General features: G+C 42.8%; 2 protein-coding genes across 2 annotated transcripts in view; one reads left to right on the top strand and one right to left on the bottom strand.

Moving 5' to 3' along the window:
• Positions 1 to 23352, bottom strand: part of timp2a (TIMP metallopeptidase inhibitor 2a) — a 44378-nt gene that overhangs the window by 6552 nt on the left and 14474 nt on the right.
• cyth1b (cytohesin 1b) overlaps positions 668 to 23352 on the top strand; it is a 195023-nt gene continuing 172338 nt past the window's right edge. The window contains exon 1 of the mRNA XM_073917424.1: positions 668 to 837. The gene's annotated coding sequence lies outside the window, so the exon portion shown is untranslated. The remainder of the gene's footprint in view (positions 838 to 23352) is intronic.

The following is a 23352-nucleotide window of genomic DNA, read 5'->3' on the forward strand; positions in this document are numbered from 1 at the left end:
GTTAACTTAACACTTCAAAATACTGTGGGTTTACTAATCAATAGTAATAGCCAAAACCAGTTTAAACTAGGGCTGGGCCTATAAACGATATTATATTGAACAGCAATAAAATTTATGTCAATAACAATGATAAGCTCTGGACTTTCTTTTACTGTATACAGATTTAAGAGCCAATTGCACAGCAGAAATATGCAACAATGGGAATTTTGAAATGTGGTGATATTAGAGATGTATTTTCAGCCACTGAAAATGTATCGCCTGAAAATTTTATGCCGTTTATTGGACCCTCTAATTTTTGTGGCTTTAGTCATTGTTGGGGTACTCTTTTAAATCTGGAAGCATTAACAACTTATATCGAAAAAATATTGTTATCGTTCCAAATAGAAAATAATTATAGAGATTGCATACTTGCCATATCGTCTAGCCCTAGTTCAAACACAATAAATCTGTCTTAATGCACTTGATGAACCTCCCAGTTTGAACTGATTGCTGTCTATATTTTCAGAACATGTTTAAACCAGTGCAGTTATATAAACTACTTTAAAAACAAATGAAAGAAAATGTAAATTATGAGTTGAGAATAACATGACTAAAAATGTATAACTGTTTTCCAAAATATATATTCAAATTTATCCGAATGATAGAAGCCCAACGCATCGAAGGAGACGCATTTCCAAACATAAACATATTAGCATGGGCACGACCAAGCTAAAATTGTGTGACTGAAACATTTCCAAGATGGCCACCTTGTTGTGACTACACCAATTTCTGTTAGCATAGCATTTCTCCAAGCAGGGGATTTCCAGTTCCCGGCATGCTTTACACTGGAGTAATGGGGTGAGTAAAGGCTGAGTGTTGTTTGAATGCTTTTTGAGTAGAATTTGAAAAGTGGAGGTGCTTTTTTATTGCTTTGTTTTGTTGGAATATGACAGAAATTTTGTTATGTGATGGTGTTTGGATCACCATTGTGGAAAGCTTGTGTTTAAGAGTTATAATTCTCATGCTTGAATGCTCTGTTGTTAGCATTAGTTACAGTTAAATTAGTTTGGCGTGTCATTTTATCATTTAAGCAAATCCAGTCACTGTTTACAGTTTAATTAAATGTTGAAAAAACCCATTTCCAAAGTTTGAAGCTACTGTCAGCAACTATATTAAGTTCAGCTAAAGACTTTATTTTCTGAGTGTGGAGTTTTCTGAAAGTTTTTCCACCTCTATTTGGACTTGGTAAAATATACAAACTACAGCACGAGGCCTGGAGAGATTCTGTCTCATCATCATGAAAAGATGAAAAGGCATATGACTCCGGTACGGTACTTTCTCCATGCCACCTCTCATCTGAGGCCTTGTCTAAACACCAGCGAGAGGTCTCTCTCATATAAAGAGAGTCATGCCCTCAAACCCAAATCCCATTTCCTGCAAGTTGAGCGTTTGCAGCTGTCCGACTTTTCTTTAGCTTTCTTTGTCAGGTCAGCCAACATGCGGCAGAGAAGCTGACACATGACAACCTTACGCTGACTCATTCATTCTCCTGACTCCTATATTCACCCTTATTTTCCTTCATCCTTTCTAAATGGTTGTTTTTTTATTCACAAAAAAATAGCATGGAGATTATGTGATTTAAATGAAGCATCTTTAGGACTCACTGTCTATGCTTTTGACAATCTCCAAATTTCCTCCATATCTGCCTTGTACAGACAGCTTAGCTTTGACAGATGTGTAAACTGAGATGCAAATCTTCTAAACTGTCTATTACATTAAACTTAGCTGCTTATACTAAAAGAGCAGTTGTAAACAATGATTTCATGCTTTATTGTTTGCGATAAACTCTACCAGATTAGATTTTAGAGATCTTTTAAGTGACTTTATGATGCATTGTAAATTTAAACATTTGTGATAATGGATTCTTCTCATTAATGATGTCAAACACAGATATGCTGTATTTGTTATTGATAGATGGTAGAGAAGCTGTATTGTTTACTTGTTGGTCTTGTCTACATTTGCCTAGTAAACCAACGAGGAAACTATAACAGGCTAAAGTTGCTCTCACGGCTAAAATTGTCTTAATAAATGGGTAGATCAAGTCGCTGCTTGAAAAACTGTTTGCTAAGTTGTCCAGATATATACTGGAAATCACACTTTTTGCAGTGTATTCACCCATAAATAGCCAGTTCCACAGTGTACATAGCCATTTGGTGACCTAAAATGAGAAGCAGTGTCAATATGCAACATTTATTTGTGTTGGCAATGCCTCTGGCAAGATCAAGAAAGGGGAACAGATATTTTAGGATTCTGGGGTATTTCATGTGCATGTCAGCTGCACATTGCACAAAATGAACCAACAGCAGTGACAAAGATTTATTGTCTTTATTTATGCATCAACTAACGCAGTTTCTTCCAACTGGGTTATGTGTGTGTGTTCTCACACTTGTAACACACCAAGAATATTATATTTTCATTTTGGTTCACTTAGTGTTCACACTGTGATTTTTAAGGCTTACCTTAGGATATAAAATAAAAATAAATGCTTTTATGATGTGTTCTGGGTGGTGCAGTGGGTAGCGCTGTCACCTCACAGCAAGAAGGTCGCTGGTTCGAGCCTCGGCTGGGTCAGTTGGCATTTCTATGTGGAGTTTGCATATTCTACCTGGTTTCCTCCTGGTGCTCCAGTTTCTAAATTGTCTGTAGTGTATGTGTGTGAATGAGAGTGTATGGGTGTTTCCCAGTGATGGATTGCAGCTGGAAGGTCATCCGCTGCGTGAAACATATGCTGGATAAACACATGCTGAATGAATGGATGATGTGTTCTGAACACGCTTGTTGTATGTGTGAACATGGTGGCCTTTTTCAGTTAACTAGTGAATAGCTTTTAAAATGTGTAAGGACACACGTTTATAATACCTGTATTGAATTTTAATTTGGAAACATATCAACTGTCAAGAAAAAACAGACATGCTTGAGCATTCAGAGGATTTTATGGTTGCATTTTGTGACCGTATGCTTATTTTTGGTTTGTTTAGGTCCTTGTTGTATTCGTATTTTACATGGAAGTAGAACTACAGAGCTATAGAGCCAGTATAGCACAATCGAACCAGAGTTAGTTTTCATTGCACTTGGACTGCCAAGTGAGAAAACACCCTAAGGTACATTGGGAACTGAATAGTAATGACACAATGCATCACCATAGATGTAATTGTTGCAGAAATAGCAAAAAATGTCCGCAGATTCCGTCTGGCCCTTCTGAGAAGATATAGACGTCTGGGAAGATATAGACAAACAAAGTCATATTTACAGTTTTTGCCACAAAACAAGTGTTCTCGGAGCTTTGTATGATTACAGTTGATTCACTAAAGACACATGCAATGGTGAGAAACATTTTTGGTTCCTTTTCTGAACTTTTAACTCATCAAGGGTGCGTTTCCCAAACAACGACATAACTCACAGCTGAACTATCATAGTACGATGCATCATTTGGGAAAAGAACAATGTATTTACGAGTGTTTCCCAAAACCCATAGTTTCTCTGTCGCAGATTCATTGTTTGAACTACGTTAGTTATAACGGAAAACGTTTATTATGACACTCTAAACCGGCTGGAGTAACAATTTTTTTATGTTTTTTGAAAAATTATATTCTTTTACACGCACACACATTTAATAAACATCCAGTATTAGTTTTGGTAAAAACATACACTGTTTCCATATTAATTGAAATATACAGTTGAAGTCAGAATTATTAGCACCACAGAATTATTAGCCCCCGTTTATTTTTTTCCCCAATTTCTGCTTAATGGAGAGAAGATTTCTTCAACACATTTTCAAACATAATAGTTTTAATAACTCATTTCTAATAACTGATTTATTTTATCTTTGCCATGATGACAGTAAATAATATTTTACTAGAAATTGTTCAAGACACTTCTATACAGCTTAAAGTGACATTTAAAGGCTTTATTAGGTTAACTAGGCAGGTTAGGGTAATTAGGCAAGTTATTGTATAAGTATGGTTTGTTCTGTAGACTATTAAAACAAAAATAGCTTGAAGGGGCTAATAATTTTGACCTTAAAATGGTTTTTAAAAAATTTTAATCTGCTTTTATTCTAGCCGAAATAAAACAAAGACTTTCTCCAGAGAAAAAAATATTATCAGACATACTGTGAAAATTGCCTTGCTCTGTTCAACATTATTTGGGAAATATTTAAAAAAGACAACCAAAAAAAAAATAAAAAATAAATTCAAAGGGGGCTAATAATTCTAACTTCAACTGTATGTAAATGGCACATATAGGGCATATATGTTTCTTTAACAAATATTATTGAGAATATCCCATATTCTATTTTAACATAAAACCACTTGGCTAACATGTATTCTAATCTCATATATAAAACATAAATATAGAAAAATTCTACTTAATAATAATAATAATAACTTATTGCTATGTTTATTATTATTAAGTTGAATCTTGTTTATTTATTTATTAATTGTAAATATCTACTTTTACAATTTGACACATTTAAACCACTGCAGAAATGTTTTAACCAACAGGCCCATGTCATATACAGTAAAGATACATTTCTTAATAATAAATAACCTCTTATAAATTAAAACCATTAACGTATGCTAAATTGTTTGTTTTTCACAAGCTTCTAAGACTTAATGTAAATTCCACTTTTAAATAATAGATTACCTATAACTTTCCTCATAAGCCACGGCTGAGTTTAAAATGACATCAATGTTTTCAAAGTGCACTGCGAAGGTGAAATTGAGTGAAATTGTCAATATGAGGATCAATTAAACTGAACTAAAATCATTTCAAGTTTAAATGTCAGAAGGTTCAAAGGAAAAGGGCATAGGGAGAATAACTGGAAATAGAACACAACCAGGAACTCTGTTTCTAACGTTCGAGGTTACTAAAGTAACCCTTCGTTCCCCGAGGAGGGGAACGGAAGCACTATAAGTGGATTTGATTGTAAAATCCACGCATTGGGAGGTTCGGTTCAGAAGCTACTCGTCTGAAAGAGTATTGAACGGGCCAATTAAGAATGAATTGGCAGCGCAAGCCTGCGCAGGTGAGCGGCATAAGCAATCAACTGAGTATATAAGCTCACCTGGCGCAGCAGACGCTATCCTTTTTAAGCTGAAGAGACTTTCAACAGCTAAGGGACAGTCATTATGGCGACGGAGTATAGTGCTTCCGTTCCCCTCCTCGGGGAACGAAGGGTTACTTTAGTAACCTCGAACGTTCCCCTTCGGGGGGAACTTCAGCACTATAAGTGGATTTGATTGTAAAATCCACGCATTGGGAGCCCATTGAAAGCGCCATAATGACTGCACCTTACCAACACCCCCGATGAGGAGATAGTCAAGCAAGCGTGACGCACCCACATCATGGGGGGCGCGGTCCTCCAACGTGTCCCTGGCCCTAATTTATCCTACTTCAACAGAAGTTTTACGGATTTATATATATTTTTTGGGAAGTCGTGAGCATCTAGATAATTCTAGGAAAATACGACAGTACGTTGGGAAGCGTGCAATCCCGATAGGGAGGACGCTGCGGAGGCCATCCGTTACCCAAGGGGGGATAGATGGCAGAATTTACATATGGACTAGCCCTAAAAAGGGGGAGTACGCATAGCAAAAGAGTGGTTAGCGGGGAGGGAAGACACGGGTCCGCCCAGGGGGGGGGGACTTAACCGTGGCTGAATAAGCATATGGGATCGCCTAGTGGGGACCACGCATAGCAGGCACCTTTACCCAAAACGCGGGCTGACCAGCGGGCAGACCTACAACGTAGTGGGCCAGCAAGTGACTCCTCCGCTGAGTCAGTGCTGGGGGCCACGGAGGAATCTGCAGGGCTCACCTGACGGGGAACTTTACTGACAGATAAAAAGGCGCACGTATCTCCGTGTTAGGGAAAATGGCGCAGCAAGCGTGTTTCAACACCCTACCGAATTGTTTCCTCAATCACCAAGGGTTACCTAATACCCTTGAGGAAACCGGCTCCACTCGCAGATTGTAAAACCTTGCAAATGTGTTGGGTGTCACCCAGCCCGCAGCTCTACAGATGTCTGTTAGAGGGGCGCCGCGTGCGCGCGCTCGAGAGGATGCGAAGCTCCGAGTGGAGTGCGCACGCGCTCTCGGGGGACGCGGCTCATCTCGGCTCTGATAGTGAAAGAAGGCATCCACAATCTAGTGGGAACTTATTTCGGTACGGCACTTCCCTGCTGCCGACCGCTATAACAGACGAAGAGCTGCTCAGATGATCTAAACTCTGAGTGCGGTCCGGATAATACGCAAAACGCGAACTGGACAATAAATAAGGGCTGGGTCTGCCTCCTCCGAGGGCAGCGCTTGCAGGCTCACTACCTCGTATTAAAACGGAGTGGTAGGAACCTTGGGCACATATCGCGGGCGGGGTCTCATACGTGAGAGAAGCCAGCCCAATTACAGGCACGAGTCACTGACCGAAAAATGCCTCCGGGTCCCCGACCCTCTAATCGATATCAACGCGACCAGCAGAGCTGTCTTCAGGGACAGAAAATACTGAGTCGAGGATCGAAGGGATCTGACGCAGCTTGTGTAGCGAGGGCGAGATCCTAAGAGGGCATGAGAGGGGGCGGGGTGGATTAATTCGCTTAACGCCCCTGAGGAACCGGATGATGAGGTTATGCGTTCCCACGGTGCTGCCAGCCACCGCGTTATGAGAGCGGAGATGGCAGCCACGTAACCTTGAGTGTGGAGGGCGACAGCCTGCTCTCCAACTTCTCTCGGCGTAAAGAAAGCACAACGCTGATCTGGCAAATTACGGGGGTCTTCTCAGCGAGAGACACACCATTCAGTGAATAGACTTCACGTCAGGGCATAGGCGCGCTCGGGGAGGGGGCTCTAGCCCGAGTGACGGTATTAGCCACCGCAATCGGAGGTTACCTAAGTCTTCCTCGCGTCTAAAAATCTCTTCAAAGATCGGCGAGGGTGCCAGGTGGTGCCCTGTCCCTGAGAGAGTAGGTGCTCTCTCGAAGGGACTGCCAGGGGAGGGCTATCGCGAGGGAGAGCTCTGACATCCAGGTCCGGTTGAGCCAGAGGGGCGCAACCAGCAACCTGTTCCTCGTCCTCCCTGACCATGCACAGTAACTGCGCGAGCAGGCTCACTGGGGGAAACGCGTATTGCGCGTGCCCCGAGGCCAGCTGTAAGCCAGTGCATCCGTGCCGAGAGCACTCGGTCAGGGAAAGAACAACTGGCAATGAGCGATCTCGGGGGAAGCAACAGATCGATCTGGGCTTCCCCGAATCGCGCCCATATCAGCTGAACAGACTCGGGGTGGAGTCTCCATTCTCCAGGACGCAAGGCTGCCGTGAGAGCGCATCGGCTGCACGGTTGAGCTTGCCTGAATATGAATGGCGTGCAGCGATTTCAGCCGCGGATGACTCCAGAGGAGCAGACGGCGGGCGAGCTGAGACATGCGGCGAGAGCGCATACCCCCTATACGGCTGATATACGCCACCGCCGCCGTACTGTCCGTCCTGACCAGCACGTGTTGCCGCTCCAACACCGGAAAAAAACGGTGGAGAGCGGGGAACACTGCCAACAGCTCCAGGCGATATGCCAATGCAACTGGGTACCTTTCCACAGGTCCGCAGCCGCATGCCCGCAACGCACAGCCCCCCAGCCCGTGTTGGAAGCGTCTGCTGAAACGACAACAAGACTGGACGCCTGTTCTAGAGACACCCAGGCCTGTAGGAACGAGGGGTCGCTCCAAGGGCTGAGGGCGCGGCGACACAGCGCAGTAACAGAGACTCGGTGTGCGCGCGCGTGCCATGCGCGTCTGGGGACTCGATCGTGAAGCCAGTGCTGAAGTGGTCTCATATAGAATAATCCGAGCGGCATGAAGCGGCTGCGGATGCCATATGCCCCAGGAGCCTCTGAAATTGTTTCAGTGGGACCACTATTTTACTGTCGAGCTCTCTCAGACAGTACAGCATCAGCTGAGCGCGCTCTCCGGAGAGGCGCGCTGCCATGGTGACCGAGTCCAGCTCCAGCCCGAGAGAAGAGATCCTCTGCACGGGGGCGAGTTTGCTCTTTTCTCGGTTGACCTGAAACCCCCACAGGTGGAAGTGCCAGAGCACTTTGTCTCTGTGCATAATCAACTCTGTGCATAATCAAAAGAGAGGGCAATTCAGCCAGTCGTAAAGAAATTGAGTATGCAGATGCCCGCGAGCCGAAGGGGCGCTGAGGCACCCTCCGCGGGCTTGGTGAGGACCCGCGGAGACAGAGAGAGCCCGAAGGGGAGGGCTTTGTATTGCCAAGCTCGACCTTCAAACGCAAACCGCAGAAACTGTCGGTGGCGAGGAAGAGTGGAGACATGGAAATACGCGTCCATCAGGTCTAATGCTGCAGACCAACCCAGAGGACGAACGCACCGGAGGATGCGCTTCTGCGTGAGCATTCTGAACGGCAGCTTGTGCAGGCAGCGGTTCAAAACGCGCAGATCTAGGATTGGCCGTGACCCACCGCTCTTTTTGGGCACGATGAAGCGTGGGCTGTAAAACCCGCTCTCCATCTCGGCTGGAGGGAGCGGCTCGATTGCATCCTTCGCCAGGAGGACAGCAATCTCCTCTCGCAAGACAGGGGCGGACAGGGGGCTGACCCTGGTGAATACACACCCGTGACTTGGGGGGCCGTTTCGCGAACTGAATCGCATAGCCGAGTCTGATTGTGCGTATGAGCCACCGCGAAGAGCTGGCCCGCGCTAACCAGGCAGGCAGAGCTCTCGCTAATGGACTCATCGCTACAATCGCTGACGTACCAGCAGTGGGGCAGCGCGGAGTGGGTGTGCTGATCCGGGAAGCTCGCGGGTCCCACGGAAAAGCTGGAGGTGAGATATTTGCTCTCACTCCAAACCCGAGCTCCGGAGGGGAGGCTCGAGGGGTGGGAGAAAGGAGACCGTCCTCCCAGCGCTCGTGAGCCACTGGCGAAACGCACCGAATCTGCAAGCTAGAAAGCATAGCGTCCCAGACTGGCAGATTTCGGGCTGTCACATCTGGGGAAGTGAAAAGTGCCCTTTCATAATGTTTTCATGGCAGTAAAAAGTGCCGTTGGAAATGGGGCCCCGCCCTCCAGCGGGGAAAGAGCAAGTTCCCTCTTCTCCAGATGGCCTGTCCCAGGGGCGCTTCGCGGTCCGTTGCCGGACTTAGCGGCGTTCTGGGCAGGGGGGCTGCCTGCTTCCGAGGTGCCCGACGCGCTCGCTTCGCCTTAGGCGTGTGCGGGGGCGGAGCAGCTCTCGTAGGCGGGCGCCTTCGGCGAGGAGCAGGTATGAATGGCACGGCGGGCGGAGCGGGCTACGGACCGCCGATAAGACATCACCCACCAACTGCTCTCTCACCGCCTTGAATTCCTGGGTGAATTCACAGACAGTGTCGCCGAACCTGGCTGGGGATATGGGGAAGTCAAGAAAGCGGACTTTGTCGACTTTGCGCATATCAGCCAGGGGTGGCGCTCCTGGACCACTAATGTGGACATCGTCCTCCCCAACGCACACGCAGCGGACTCAGTAGTCCGAAGAGCTAAGTCGGCGGCGGTGCGAAGCTCGTAAGCCTGGGTTGGACCCACCCTCGTGCAGCTCGGCCAGCGCCTGCGCTTGGTAGCGCTGGTAGGTGGCTATCGCATGCAAGGCGGAAGCAGCCTGGCCCGCAGCTATGTAAGCTCTAGCTCCGAGGGAGGTAGATAACTTACAGGCTTTGGATGGGAGACGAGGCGGACCCCGCCAAGAAGAGGCGCCGCGCGGATTTACCGCCATCGCGCACTCAACCTGAGGAATCGCCACATATCCCCTGGCTGTTTCACCGTCAAGAGTGGTTAGGGTGGAGGAACACGCAGCACGAGCAGAAAAAAGTGCTTTACAAGACCGCGTGAGCCTACTGTGCACCTCCGGGAAGAAGGGAACGCCCCTCTAGTCGGTCCGGCCGCGGAGCTGGGGGATAAACCATCTCCAACCCACGGCCGAAGCAGCCCGGGAAAGCACGGCTAACATGTCCGTTTCAGGATCCGTAGTGACAGCGCTCACCAGCCCGAAGGGGGCGAGCGGGTCTGGATCATCATCGGACAATGAAAGCCCACCCTCCGATGCCGCGGTGGACATCTGGTCTCCGGTGTCATCGGGCGTAAGGGCTACCATCTGTTAGACGGATCGCTTCCTCCGCCCGAAGCTTGGATGGAGCGCTTAGAGGAGCGGGAGGTCCGCGGGCCCGTGGGCGACGGATTATCTCTCGCTGAAACCCTCAGATCTGCCCGAGTGCCCGCTGCAGAGCAGGGGACAACTGGGGTGGTTCGCCTTTTTGCAAAGGCTAACCGCGATCTTGCGCAACAGTCATGGCATCGCGATGACGACATGAACTGCCCGCGAGCAGCGCATTAACATGCTGGACCCCCAGACATGTAACACAGTGCCCGCGCCCATCATCCGAGGACAGGAAACCACCGCATCCAGAAACGCACAGTCGGAGCGCCGTCCTGATAAGGACGTGCTGCACGACTGTGTTGCTCTTTCTGTGAAGTTTGCAACTTTATACGCACCGCTCTGGAGGACCGGACCCAAAGAACGCCAGGCAAGGGAGAAACCCAGCTCGACCGTCTGCCACTGCGTGTACACACTCTGGACCGGGAGAATGCTCTCGTTCGCTCAGAATCGCTGGTCACAGCAGGAGGAACCCTCATCGACTCGATCAGAAAGTCTCTGAAGCGAAAAGGATAGCGTCTGCTGCGCCAGGTGAGCTTATATACTCAGTTGATTGCTTATGCCGCTCACCTGCGCAGGCTTGCGCTGCCAATTCATTCTTAATTGGCCCGTTCAATACTCTTTCAGACGAGTAGCTTCTGAACCGAACCTCCCAATGCGTGGATTTTACAATCAAATCCACTTATAGTGCTGAAGTTCCCCCCGAAGGGGAACTACAGCTCTAGATGTGTAGTTGCAATCGTGCAAGTTTGAGACGCAGTTTGCGAATGTTGGGTAGAACGATGGATTTGTGAAACGCCAAATCAACAAACTATGTTGGTAACAATGCAACTTGCGACCTTAGTTGGCTAACAATGGTTTTCGGAAACGCACCCCTGGACTGTTGTTGTCTATGGAGAATAAAAGAGCTGTCAGATTAATCAAAAATATCTTCAATTGTGTTTAGAAGATGAACAAAGGTTTCAGGGATTGGAAAGACATGAGGATGAGTAACTTATAACAGAATTTTCATTTTTGAGTGAACTAATCCTCAACAGCCCACCAAAATCCATCAGGTATTAAAAAGTGGATTAATTTAAAGGGCCAGATATCAAAACCACAGTATGTGCATATAAAAAATGATCGTGGATTGGTGTGGACACCAATACAGTTCAAATTATATTGCTACAGGCATATTTATAGGTATTGTTCTTGGTGTAAAAAGACATTTAACATCTGCAACAAAAGATCCAGAAGTCTACTATCTTTGAGATCCTAACCACGCAATTATATGGTTAGTTACTTTTTATTATTTGCATTAATCAAGGCTTTTTTCTCCTACTGTCTTCATCTGCTTCTGCACAGATGTGAGTTGGCAGCTCATTTCTGAGCAAACGACATTCCTGCGCCTGTTCAGTGATTGGAAATACACCCAAAGTGAGCTTATGAGTGTCTGAAAGCTGTCCCGTCGACCGAACCCAGCAAAAACAAAAAAACGTCTCTAAAGAGGGAAAAGATTTACTGCGCACAGTTTCATGTTAATCAGCTGCAGATGAAAATGAATGGAGACAGGCAGCTTCTCAAGTAGGCCTTCATCAGCAGCAGCTGTCTTGTAAAGCTGGCTTCCAATTACAGCTGCAGAAGCTACAGCCTTTTACTTCAGGAAAAAACTAAACGTACACAGAACGTCAGTTTAAAGAGGTCTGAAGTATCAACATATTAGCAGGCCTGCTCCTCCCTGTGCTTTCATACACATTTTCAGTCTTTCCGTAGCATCGATTTGCTTTGCCAGCTGTTTGGATGTGCCGCGTGTTTTGCTTCGACAGCTTGTTTTAATCGAGGTATGCTCAGGAACATTTCTGCAAAACTACTTAGGCAGTGAAATGGAGATACAAATGGAGCACAGTTTAAGAGACAAACTGGATTTTACAAGCTGAATTAGACTCGCTGCTAAAACTCTTAGAGCTAATTGAGGGTAAAAGTATACAGTTCATGCAAAATTGAACATCGTGTCATCATTTACTCATCCTCACGTCGTACCAAACCTATTAACGTCAGTTGAACAGAACTGTTTCGAAGGATGCTACAGCTGTTCTCTTCCATATAATGAAAGTTAACCCAAAAGCTCAAAGCATAATAAAAGCACAGGACCTGTTTACACCAAGTAATATGAAGTATTTTGTTTACCTGGTATTTCAGTCTACCTAATCTGATGTAAGCGTGGGATGATAACCGTTTTCAAGGTATATCGCGGTTTGAAAAAGTCAAAAGTCTTTCACAAAATAAAATATATTTTGTTCAAAAGGGAAAAAAGTTTTTGTTTTTATCCAGAAATTTAAAAAGAACTTATTTTAGAGTAGTAATCGCAATACTGTGATGCCTTGAAACCATTATATTTTTTTTCCAAGGATATCATACCGTCAAAATCTTGTACCGGCCCATGCCTAATCTGATGACAGTTGGACAATACATGCTAAACTCAGGTTTAAATGGGATTCACGTTTTGTGTACTTTCATTCAATTTCAAAAGTAAGTGTATTCAGTTTGTTTTTTTTGAGTTGAGTTTTTCAAGTTGTTTGTGAGCGTTTTATTTAATGTAGGCACTCAAAGAATACTTTTTCTGTTCGTTCAAACTACTTTAAAATGAGTTGAAACACAGGTATTCGTAATTTTTATTTGGGACAACTTATGCAGAGTTAAGGCAGCATGATTTTAGGCCAGATTTTGACTTGAGGTTTTGAGAAATGGCAGACAAATGCCTGAAATCACAGGCAAATCGGGGCTCATTCACATGAGTAACAATCACACAGTGTGAACGATCTAAGACCCAATCTGTGAGAATTGCAGATGAGTCGCCGACGCCTGTGATGACCATTAGTCATTACCTACAGCCAATAAGAGAGCAGCATCCACTAGTATGCGTACCTGCAGGCCAGAGGGAGGTTGTGGGAGAAGTTAAAAGGGCTTCTTTTCGGTCTAAAACATCCGATCTGATTTGAAAATCATGTAGTCTGAAATCAGCATTATTTGTTTTATGTTCAAAAGTTACATTTGTAAAAACAATCAAGTTAACTTAATTGATATGTGTTGAAGGAACATGAAGAAATTGTAAATTGTGTGGAACCCAGCATTTTTTACAGTGTTATATTAGGGATGTAACGGTATTGTAAATACCGTCATACCGCAATATTAATTTTTTTCGATATTACCGTAGTCGCATGACTCGGTAAAACTATAGGTCTTCTGAGAAAATTTGCTCAGGCGAATGAAGCGAACGGGAGGTACCGGAAACTACAATTCCCATCAGCCCAGGCTTGGCCATAATCCCTTGCGGTCTGTTGTCGCTACAGATCCAGTAATGCGGAAATGGAGTGTGCTGCTAGAAGCGGGGATCAAAAAGAGCTGGGTGTTGTCGCCGCGCGCGTACTGAATAGTGGTGTTGTCGCGCGAGTTCTTATCAGCTGTGTTGTCGCGCGCGTACTGTAAAGCGGGGACGGAGGGTATGTCGCGTCGCGGTGGCACTTTTGATCATTTTGGAAGGGAACTTTCTATCCAAGACTAAAAAGGGCATGTGCACTGCACAGGTTGAGCCCTGTGTGTGCACGTGCCTGCAAGTCGGGGAATACGACTAATAATCAGTTATGGGGACTGCAGAAACACAGCACACTGTTCAGATTGATGCAGACATGAGACCTCTATCTCACTCATGGTTTGTCCTCTCAAGTGGGGGAAAGACAATGCACAACGTTACCCACTGCTGTCAACCTGGGCCAAGTCAAATCTATCTGTCCTAGAAACCTCAGTCCCAAATGAGAGGGTTTTTTTCTGTTGCAGGGGACATTGTAAATACCCAGAGATACCAGCTTTTACCAGATTATATTTATATGATAATTTTCCTTTAAACCCATCTCTATCTAAGTGAGTGAGTGATTAAATGTTGAATGTGATGAGTTTTCAACAATACTAAATTGAAACTTAATTTTTTTTACATGGTTTAATATTTTTTTGTTATTAAAATTGAAGTTCCTGTTTCAAAGCTTGCAGATAGATGACTAATTTGTATGTCATTGACACTTTTGGCACTTTTTTGGAGTATTTTTATAAGTTTTGTTTTTTCCTGTAAATGATTCAATAAATACCGTACCGTGACATTCATACCGAGGTATTACCGTACCGTGAAATTCTGATACCGTTACATCCCTAGTGTTATATCATCAATGTGCTTTCAGTCACCAAAACTAGTGCATTTTTGGTCATTTCGCACAATGAAAACATTTGATAAAATTAATAGCACACTGGAAGCACACACTAGTAACACACCTGTAGTGGTGGGCAAAGCGAGGCTTCATGAAACACTGACACAGTCGTTTTAAGCTCTCAAAAACTCTGGTGTAGTGTGGACGGTTGACATAATCATAGCAAAACTAAACCGTATTAGTGTAAACGGGGCCTCAGTCTGGTTTAATTTTCACTGCTTAAAATCCAAACGCTGAAGAGCAAATCTATCGACACACGTTTAGCGGAGTATATTAAAGGCAAGTGCAAAACATGCACAACCATGTTGTATGTGATAGTGTTGTTGCTCAAGTGTTTCTGAATGCTTCATCAGTAAATTATGGAGATGCATCTTACACAAAGGGCAAATTATACATATACACAAGTCCCGACCTTCTGATAGCACATTGTCACTTCACTATAGGTAATGTTTATTGTGGCCTGGCATACAAAATACGTTACTTTTGACCGTTCTTATGGGGATTTGTTTTGAAAACCTTGTTGACGTGAAACTTTTTTTAAAACACTGTTCCATTTTTGGCTATACTGTTGTTGTGTAAACGTGAACTAAAATCGTTCCCAGGCATTTATTCATTCATTTTCCTTCAGCTTAGTCCCTTTATTTATCAGGTGTCGCCACGGCGGAATGAATCGCCAACTTATCCAGCATATACTTTACACAGCAGATGCCCTTCCAGCTGCAACCCAGTACTGAGAAACACCCATACACTCTCACATTCACACACATACACTACGGACAGTTTAGTTTATCCAATTCGCCTATAGCACATGTCTTTGGATTGTGGGGGAAACCCACAGGAACACGGGGAGAACATGCAATCTCCACACAGAAATGCCAGCTGACCTAGCTGGAGCTTAATCCAGCGACCTTCTTGCTGTAAGGCAACAGTGATAACCACTGATCCACCATGCAACCAATGCAAAGACAATAAAGATAAATAAAAGAATGTTGGCCGCAGTGGTCACCATTAATTTTTAACTGTATAGAAAAGAGAAGCTTGGATATTTGGCTATTGATGTGATTAATGTCAAACATGTGACAATGACAGAGCTGTTCCTTTAAATGTGAGGATGAGAAAGAGATGAATGATATCACAGGAGAGTCCGAGATAGAAATAGAAAAACATACAAAGTGTAACTCTTGCAGTTTTTCGAGGCACTTGCTCACCATGGAAAATATGAGCTGAGGATATAGGATGCAGGAGCATAAAATAGCAAGAAAAAGGAAAACGCACACTCATAGCCATTATTATACACCCATGGGTTCACTTTATGGGCTGGAAAAGACGCAAATATGAGGGTTTCATTGCTCTTAAAGTTAACGATAGCCCCCCTTCTCCTTCTTGTCCAAAAGTTGCATGCTTTTCTGTATATGTCAAGACTTCATGTGCTCATGTGAGGAACTTGAGCTATAAAGCACACCAACACCATACCAGCATTAAAGATCAATATAATCGTATGCTCAATCCAATTTATCAGAGTTCCAGTGTTAAACTAGGTCAAGCTACAAGCTATTTTGAACCAATAAATTCCAGATGCAGCTAAGCTCTAACCGTTCTGAGGCCTCGCTTCTCCTGCTGAAGTAATCAAGCCATTCTCTAAAGGATTCTGGTAGCATCCCAAACTCGGGAGCAGAAATACAGGGGCAACTGACACTGAACACGTCACTAAATAGTTTAAGTGTTTTTACACAGGACACTGATCACAGATAATTGTCAGCAGGGAAATAACAAGAGGCAAACATGGGTCTACAAAGAAACCAAATGATAAGCATTCTCCAAAGGCAACATGACACTGTGCAAAGCCAACTTGAGAAATGACATAGTCATTCCATTGCCTTTATTTTGATCCCAACATCAGAAGAGTGGATGGTCTGAAAAGGGTAGTAAATTGGACCTCAAAGAGGGTATAAAAAAGGCAATTCAAGACCCCTTTATGGCCAATAATGCCAAACACAAAGAGGAAAACGTAGAATCAAAAAAACTTCACCCTGTTTAGGTCACAATTCACGGTATTAACAAACCATTAACTAACACTACTAGCTTAATAAACCACTGATTAGCTGTTAATTAATAGTTAGCAAGGAAGATCATACTTCATAACTACTAATAAACAGTTAATATCTAAATAACAGGATGGTAATAAGCCAGAAGTTAATGTTGTGAATTGTGACCTAAATTTAAGTGTTACCCAACAAATGAGTAGTTTTATTAAGATGTTTTGCACATTGAAATGTATGGTTGGTATAACCTCGGTGCATAAATAAAGTTTTTAAGCTGACAGTATTTAGCCTGGAAAATATATTGCCAATAATTCTTTAATAAACAAAATATATAATAATCTAAAGATGCAGAAAAGTTACTGGTTCACTGACAGAGAAAAAAGCCAGATTGTTTCAACCCAAATTTGGAAGAAAAGGACAAAGGATTAAAAAAATCTCAGTGGGAAATTTAAATTTACACTATTTATTTTGCTAGTGCACATTGTAATTCTTTAGGTAAGTAAGTAAGTAATATTTAGTGCTTTCGGAAATGGTATACACCCAAAGCGCTTCACAATCATGAGGGTGGGTCTCTCCACCAAGGTTATTATAGTTAACGAAAACAAACGAAAAAACTCAAATTTAAAAACATTTTTGTTAACTGAAATTAAAATAAAACAACTTTTTTTTAGAAAAAATAGAACTGAAACTGTATTGTGTACATACACCTAACTAAAACTAACTAAAATTCAAGCAAAAACTTCTTTCGTTTTTGTTTTTGTGTTTGTAAATGTATTTAATACAGTCAGCCTACTTTTAGAAGTAAATCTATTTACTTTGCGCTGCCTGGTGTTTGAACCGTACGGCACCTCAGTGCCTGTAATGACCAGATAAAGCCGGTTCTCCTCCAGTCCAATCCTCGCTGTTGCTCCCGTGACAAAAACGAGTGGACAAGACAGCAGCACGGTGACAGCATTAAATTCAGAGACTAAAAATGATTGATTTAACACTTTTGTGCCCAATATTGTATTTTAATTCTGTATTAGTGATCGCAATCGCAAACAAATCTTTTTAACCAGAAAATATATTGCTAAGGTAAGTAATATTAGGTAAGTAATATATTACTTACCTAAGTGAAACGGTTGAACTAGTTCACCAATTCAAACTAAATCATTTTAAAACAATTTGCATCTCCATTAAGCACTCTTATCCACAAACTACTTACTTTTTAACATGCCTTATACCCCTCTCTAACTCGAAATAAACCAATATATATAGAGTTATTGAGTTATTAGAATAGTACACTGAGATCAGATTTAAGCAAGCGGCAACCTCCCGCTCTCCCTCAGGAAGCCAATACGGAAGTAACTAAAACTGCAATTCATCCGAAATTCCGCTAGTCCTGGCCGCCCCTGGCTCCAAAACAGAGCAAATTTCAATTGAGCCCACTGTTAGAATGGCCAACTTTACAGCAGAAAAAAAGGTGTTTACAGCCTGGTACAAAAAAAGATTTTGGTTAATACAGCTAATATTACCCTTCATGACAACTGTGAGGGGGTGATTTTTTTTTTATAACTCATCCGTTTCCTTTATATTAAGTTATATTAAGTTTGCATAATTAAGGGAGTGGCCACTTGAGTGACAGTTAGGTATTGCTGGTCGCCGTCACATCACCTCAGCTGAATCCTGCAGATTAGCCACTGAACTCGGCATATTTATCGTATTTCTGTGTTGTTTTATGTGGCTTTACACAGTCAACTGCCTTTTGGACTTGTTTCCCACAATTATTAGATGGCATGGCATGCTGAGGGCACTTAATTGTGCTCACAAACCATTCACGTGGCCTCCGTTTCCCATGTGAGTAAAGTTATATACTTATATACCATCTCTGTACATGTATTTGTTTTATTTAAGATCATTTATCGTTTATATTTATATTTAGAGATGTAATGCACTCCAGAATCTGTCAGATTGATTAGCTGTAGGCTCTAGAACAGTCATCTGAAGCGTTGTCATACAGTGTTATGCTGGATTTTATCAATAGTCTTACAGTAACTAACACAGACTATATCTGAAGTGTTTGTAAGTAATTCGCGTTTTCCTCCTGTTGAAAAACGTCATAAGAACAATGTTTAGTGGCTCAATGTATTACAGCAGTGTTTTTAAAAGACTAAACACTTTATTGATATAGTGTACAACCAAGCACAAGTGGTCAGAATACAAACGAGTCACAGATGGTAAAGTATTAAGCATTCTCCCAAAGTAAAGTGTGTCTGAACCAGGTCCAAGCTAAATGCTAGCAGGTGTCTGTAGCTCCGCTCACTCTCCGCCTCTTTGCCCTTGTTTGGTATCCCGCCGTGGGTGTGATGACGCGTGACCAAAATGGCGACGGTTGGCCGCGCCTACTTGTGGCTTCTATTGCGCTCTTCAGAAACCTATGGGTGACGTCACGGATACTACGTCCATATATTTTACAGTCTATGGATTTAAGAAGCGGTGAACTGATAATACAGTGCATGCGTGATTCAGTGAAACGAACACAAACAGTACATGACAGTCTGCTGTGACTGAACTAAACGTGAACAACTGCAGAGCGGATAAACCGAGGGCTTGAATGAGAAGATTTGGCTAAACGTAAGTTTATTTCATAACAGAAAATCATAATGGAGTTTAATTTAGGCCCAATCCCAATTCTACCCCTTAGCCCTTCCCCTTACCCCTACCCCTCATTTTGAGCGTTCACGTGAAGAGGAAGGGGTGTCTCAATTCTCTTTAGCTTGATAGCGAAGGGCGAAGGGGAAGGGATGCGACGACAGCCACAGGACAACAGCACCAGTGTGCTCACCACACACCAGCTACTGGTGGAATGGAGAGACAGTGATACAGACAATTCAGTGAATGGGGATGATTGGGAGGCCATGATGGGTAAGGGTAGATGGAGGGAATTTGGCCAGGAAACGACGGTTTAACATCTCATCCGAAAGACGTCGCTCGCTAACAGTATAGCGTCCCCTTCACTATACTGGGGCATTAGGACTCACACAGACCACAGGTTGAGCACACCCTGCTGGCCTCACTAACACCACTTCCAACAGCAACCTGATTTTCCCATGTGGTCTCCCATCTAGGTACTAACCAGGCTCAGCCCTGCTAAGCTTTAGTGAGTCTTGGGCTGCAGGGTGATATGGCTGTGGTGGACAGTTATGCACATACATTTATTTATTTTGTTAATCTTCAATCGAAGTCTGACTATTTGCTTCTGTATTTGGAGTGGTGGTCATTTTCTGATGATGTCAGTTTGACTGCTTAAGCTTTAACACTATAAATTTACTACAAGGGAATGATGTGCAAAAAGAGGGAGCTTCAGTCAACATACTGAAGGAGTAAAAGTCTCAGCAACTTCCATTTTATGCAGACTTTAAATTAAATGTTAAACTCGTTTGTGTGTTTGTCAATAATTTACCCAAATTTGGATTGAAACATCAGGTGATTTTTAAACTGTAGCTTCAGGATGGTTCGATCATATCAAAATTGTATTTTCCTTTGCGATAATTCAAGCATCCGAGGGTAATTATCTCAGCTCTGCAGTTCAGATGGATTGATGTTCTGCAGTGTGTCTTCAGCTTCATTTTTCCTGCCTGACCCACATTCCTGTTGCCCGATAATCATGCATATCCCACAACGCCTGCTCCCTCCACGGATGACTTACACACTCTCTTACATATGCACATATCATAATCAAAATGTCATAGTTTCCATGAAAACATAGCCACCACAAATACTAGCCACATCCTGACTTTCTGTATGCCTGCACAGCTTTTAGCAATCATGACCATCTCAGAGCCCAGGCCGACCACTCCACCAAAAGTCCCCAAACTTCTCTTCCCACTCCCACCTTTACAGACAGACTTCACCAAAGGGACATGGTAACCAGATTATACCACTTTTCTCTTAGTATAGCAATTCCTTGGATTTAACTTCACAAAATAAGGCCAGATTTGGACACAAATCTCCAGCCTTTCTTTCAAAGTATTCAATCATTTTGTAAACATCTATTTTTCTAGAGGATAAAGTTTTTCCCTTCATGACAGAAATTAAAAACATTTGACAAAAATTATAGTACAGTAAAAAGTAAAGTGCTGCTTGAAAGTTTGTGGACCCCTTAAGCATTTCATTAGTTATCTCATCTTTTACTATGATTTTCTTATTCTGTTATCTTATATACCAGGGGTCACCAATCTCCCTGGAGGTCTGGTGCCCTGCAGGGTTTAGCTCCAACTTGTCTCAACACACCTACCTGGGTGTTTCAAGTATACCTAGTAGGACCTTGATTAGCTTGTTCAGGTGTGTTTGATTAGGGTTGGAACTAAAAATCTGCAGGACACCGACCTCCAGGAACAAGATTGGTGATCCCTGGTCTAAACCATTTATTCATTCATTTTCTTTTCGGCTTAGTCCCTTTAATAATCTGGGGTTGTGACAGCAAATAAACCGCCAACTTGTCCAGCATATGTTTTATGCAGAGGATCCCCTTTCAGCCACAATCCAGAACTGGGAAACACTCATAAACTCTCATTCACACACATACACTATGGACAATATAGTTTACCCAATTCACCTATAGGGCATGTCTTTGGACTGTAAGGAAAACCGGAGCACTCAGAGGAAACCCACTCGAACACGGGGAGAACATGCAAACTCCACACGGAATTATCAACTGACCCAGCCGAGGCTCGTACCAGGGACCTTTTTGCTGTGAGGCGACAGCGCTACCCACTGCGCCAACGCAGTTATATATACAAATATACTAAGTGTCAGGTTTATATTTATAAATTGAATGTGTTTTGTTTAGAGGGAATTGAGTGAATAATCAAAAAAACTAAATTAAAGATGGAATCAGTGTATGTGCAAAGCCAAGTGGGTTAACGGTCAACGGTTAAGCAGATAAATCAGTTAAGAAGACCAATAAGAGAGCACATCTTTAGGGGAGTGATTTGAAAAAAACTGAATTAAAACAGAGACAAGACCAACCAAACCACTCTAAGGTACACAAGACCAGCAAAACAATGTCGAGAGGAAAAAAACAGATAATCGAGGACAGCCCATAAGCAAATATATGCAATTGATAGATAGATATAACATCTAATATATAAAAAACTTATGGTAAAACAAGAAAATACTCTTGCATTGATTTGTATATGGGTCAAAGACAAGCTGTAAGATTGAATTGGCATCAAATTAAATGTACAAAAGTGATTTGTATATTATTGAATTCAAGACAATGTGTACTTTTGTAAAAATTCAGTCATTCATACAATCAATTTCTTTTCGGCTTAGTCCCATTATTATTCTGGGGTCACCACAGCGGAATGAACCGCCAACTTATCCAGCATATGTTTTTGCGCAGCGGATGCCCTTCCAGCTGCAACCCATCTCTGGGAAACATCCATACAACTCATTCACACTTATACACTACAGTAAATTTAGCCTATCCATTTCACCTGTACCGCATGTCTTTGGACTGTGGGGGAAAACTGAGCACCCGGAGGATACCCACGCGAAAGTAGGGAGAACATGCAAACTAAATTGCTAAATTGGCTAAACTGTGCGTAGTGTATGAGTGTGAATGACTTTTATTGATGTTTTAAGCTGACAGTATTTACTTACTCACTCCCAGGGCCATTTAATAAGTTTATATTTAGCCACACCATATTAGTGTTTCGCAACATGTATTTTGTTAATAAGGCGAGTTGTTAGCCCAACGCTCAACCCACAATTTGGAAGACCAGGACATACACACATAAACTACAGACAATTTAGCTTACCCAATTCAGCTACATCACATGCCTTTGGACTGTGGGTTAAACCTGAGCACCAGGAGGAAACCCACAGGGAGAAAATGCAAACTCCACACAGAAATGCCAACTGACGCAGCCGGGGCTTGAACCAGCAATCTTCTTGCTGGGAGGTGACAGTGCTACCCACTGCGCTATTGTGTTGCCCAAGCTGACAGTATTTAGCCTGGAACATATATTGTCAATATTTCTTCAAGAAACAGAATACCTCATGCAGGTGAGTGGCCTTGACAAACCACCTGTAATGAGTTTTATTGTGATGTTTGGCAAAATACCTGAAGGAGACACACTCTTTTCCTATCCAAATGCATCATACATACAGCTTATAAACACTCCATGTTTCTGGGAAAATACTGTGCAATAAGTCAGCTCCTCTCTTTCGGTGTGTATGTGTTTTTGTATATTTAAAAATGGCTAAACTAACTTTGCTGGTCTTTTGTGATCTGAAGTGTTTCTTTTATCCTCAATATAAATCGGTATAAAATCACATTAACTAGTATTTTGAAAGCTGCAGTACTCTTTTAAAATGGCATCAAATTATTCATATTCTTCTCAGAAAAACGTAACATGACATGAAAAACGTAACATGACATGCCTAATGCAGGGAGAAATGTACTACACTTTTATTGTTTTGATGCCTGAACCCCCCCACATTGTTTGACCTACTTTACATTAATGGGAAGGAAAATGTATGCTGTACAAAATGCTTGACATGAATGAATATGGAACAGCCACATGGCAAGTAATTGTGTAAAGTGGCTGTTCTCCTTCCACATTGAATGCTCAGCTTGCGGTTTCTTTGAACTCGTTTCTTTCTTTTTGAACTCCTGACACAATTCATCACTGTAACAGTTGGCTTAAAAAAATACCATTCATTTTCCCCATAGAGGAACTGCTTTTTAACGATAATGTAGAAACCTTCCAGGAGCTCTGAGGCCGTTAAGTGATAGCATATGCTTATATGGTTTTCGCCTTATTTACAAAAAAATAAATAAATAAATATATATATATAT

The sequence above is a fragment of the Danio rerio genome, chromosome 12, assembly GCF_049306965.1.
Source record: "Danio rerio strain Tuebingen ecotype United States chromosome 12, GRCz12tu, whole genome shotgun sequence".
In the NCBI taxonomy this organism is placed as follows: Eukaryota; Metazoa; Chordata; class Actinopteri; order Cypriniformes; family Danionidae; genus Danio; species Danio rerio.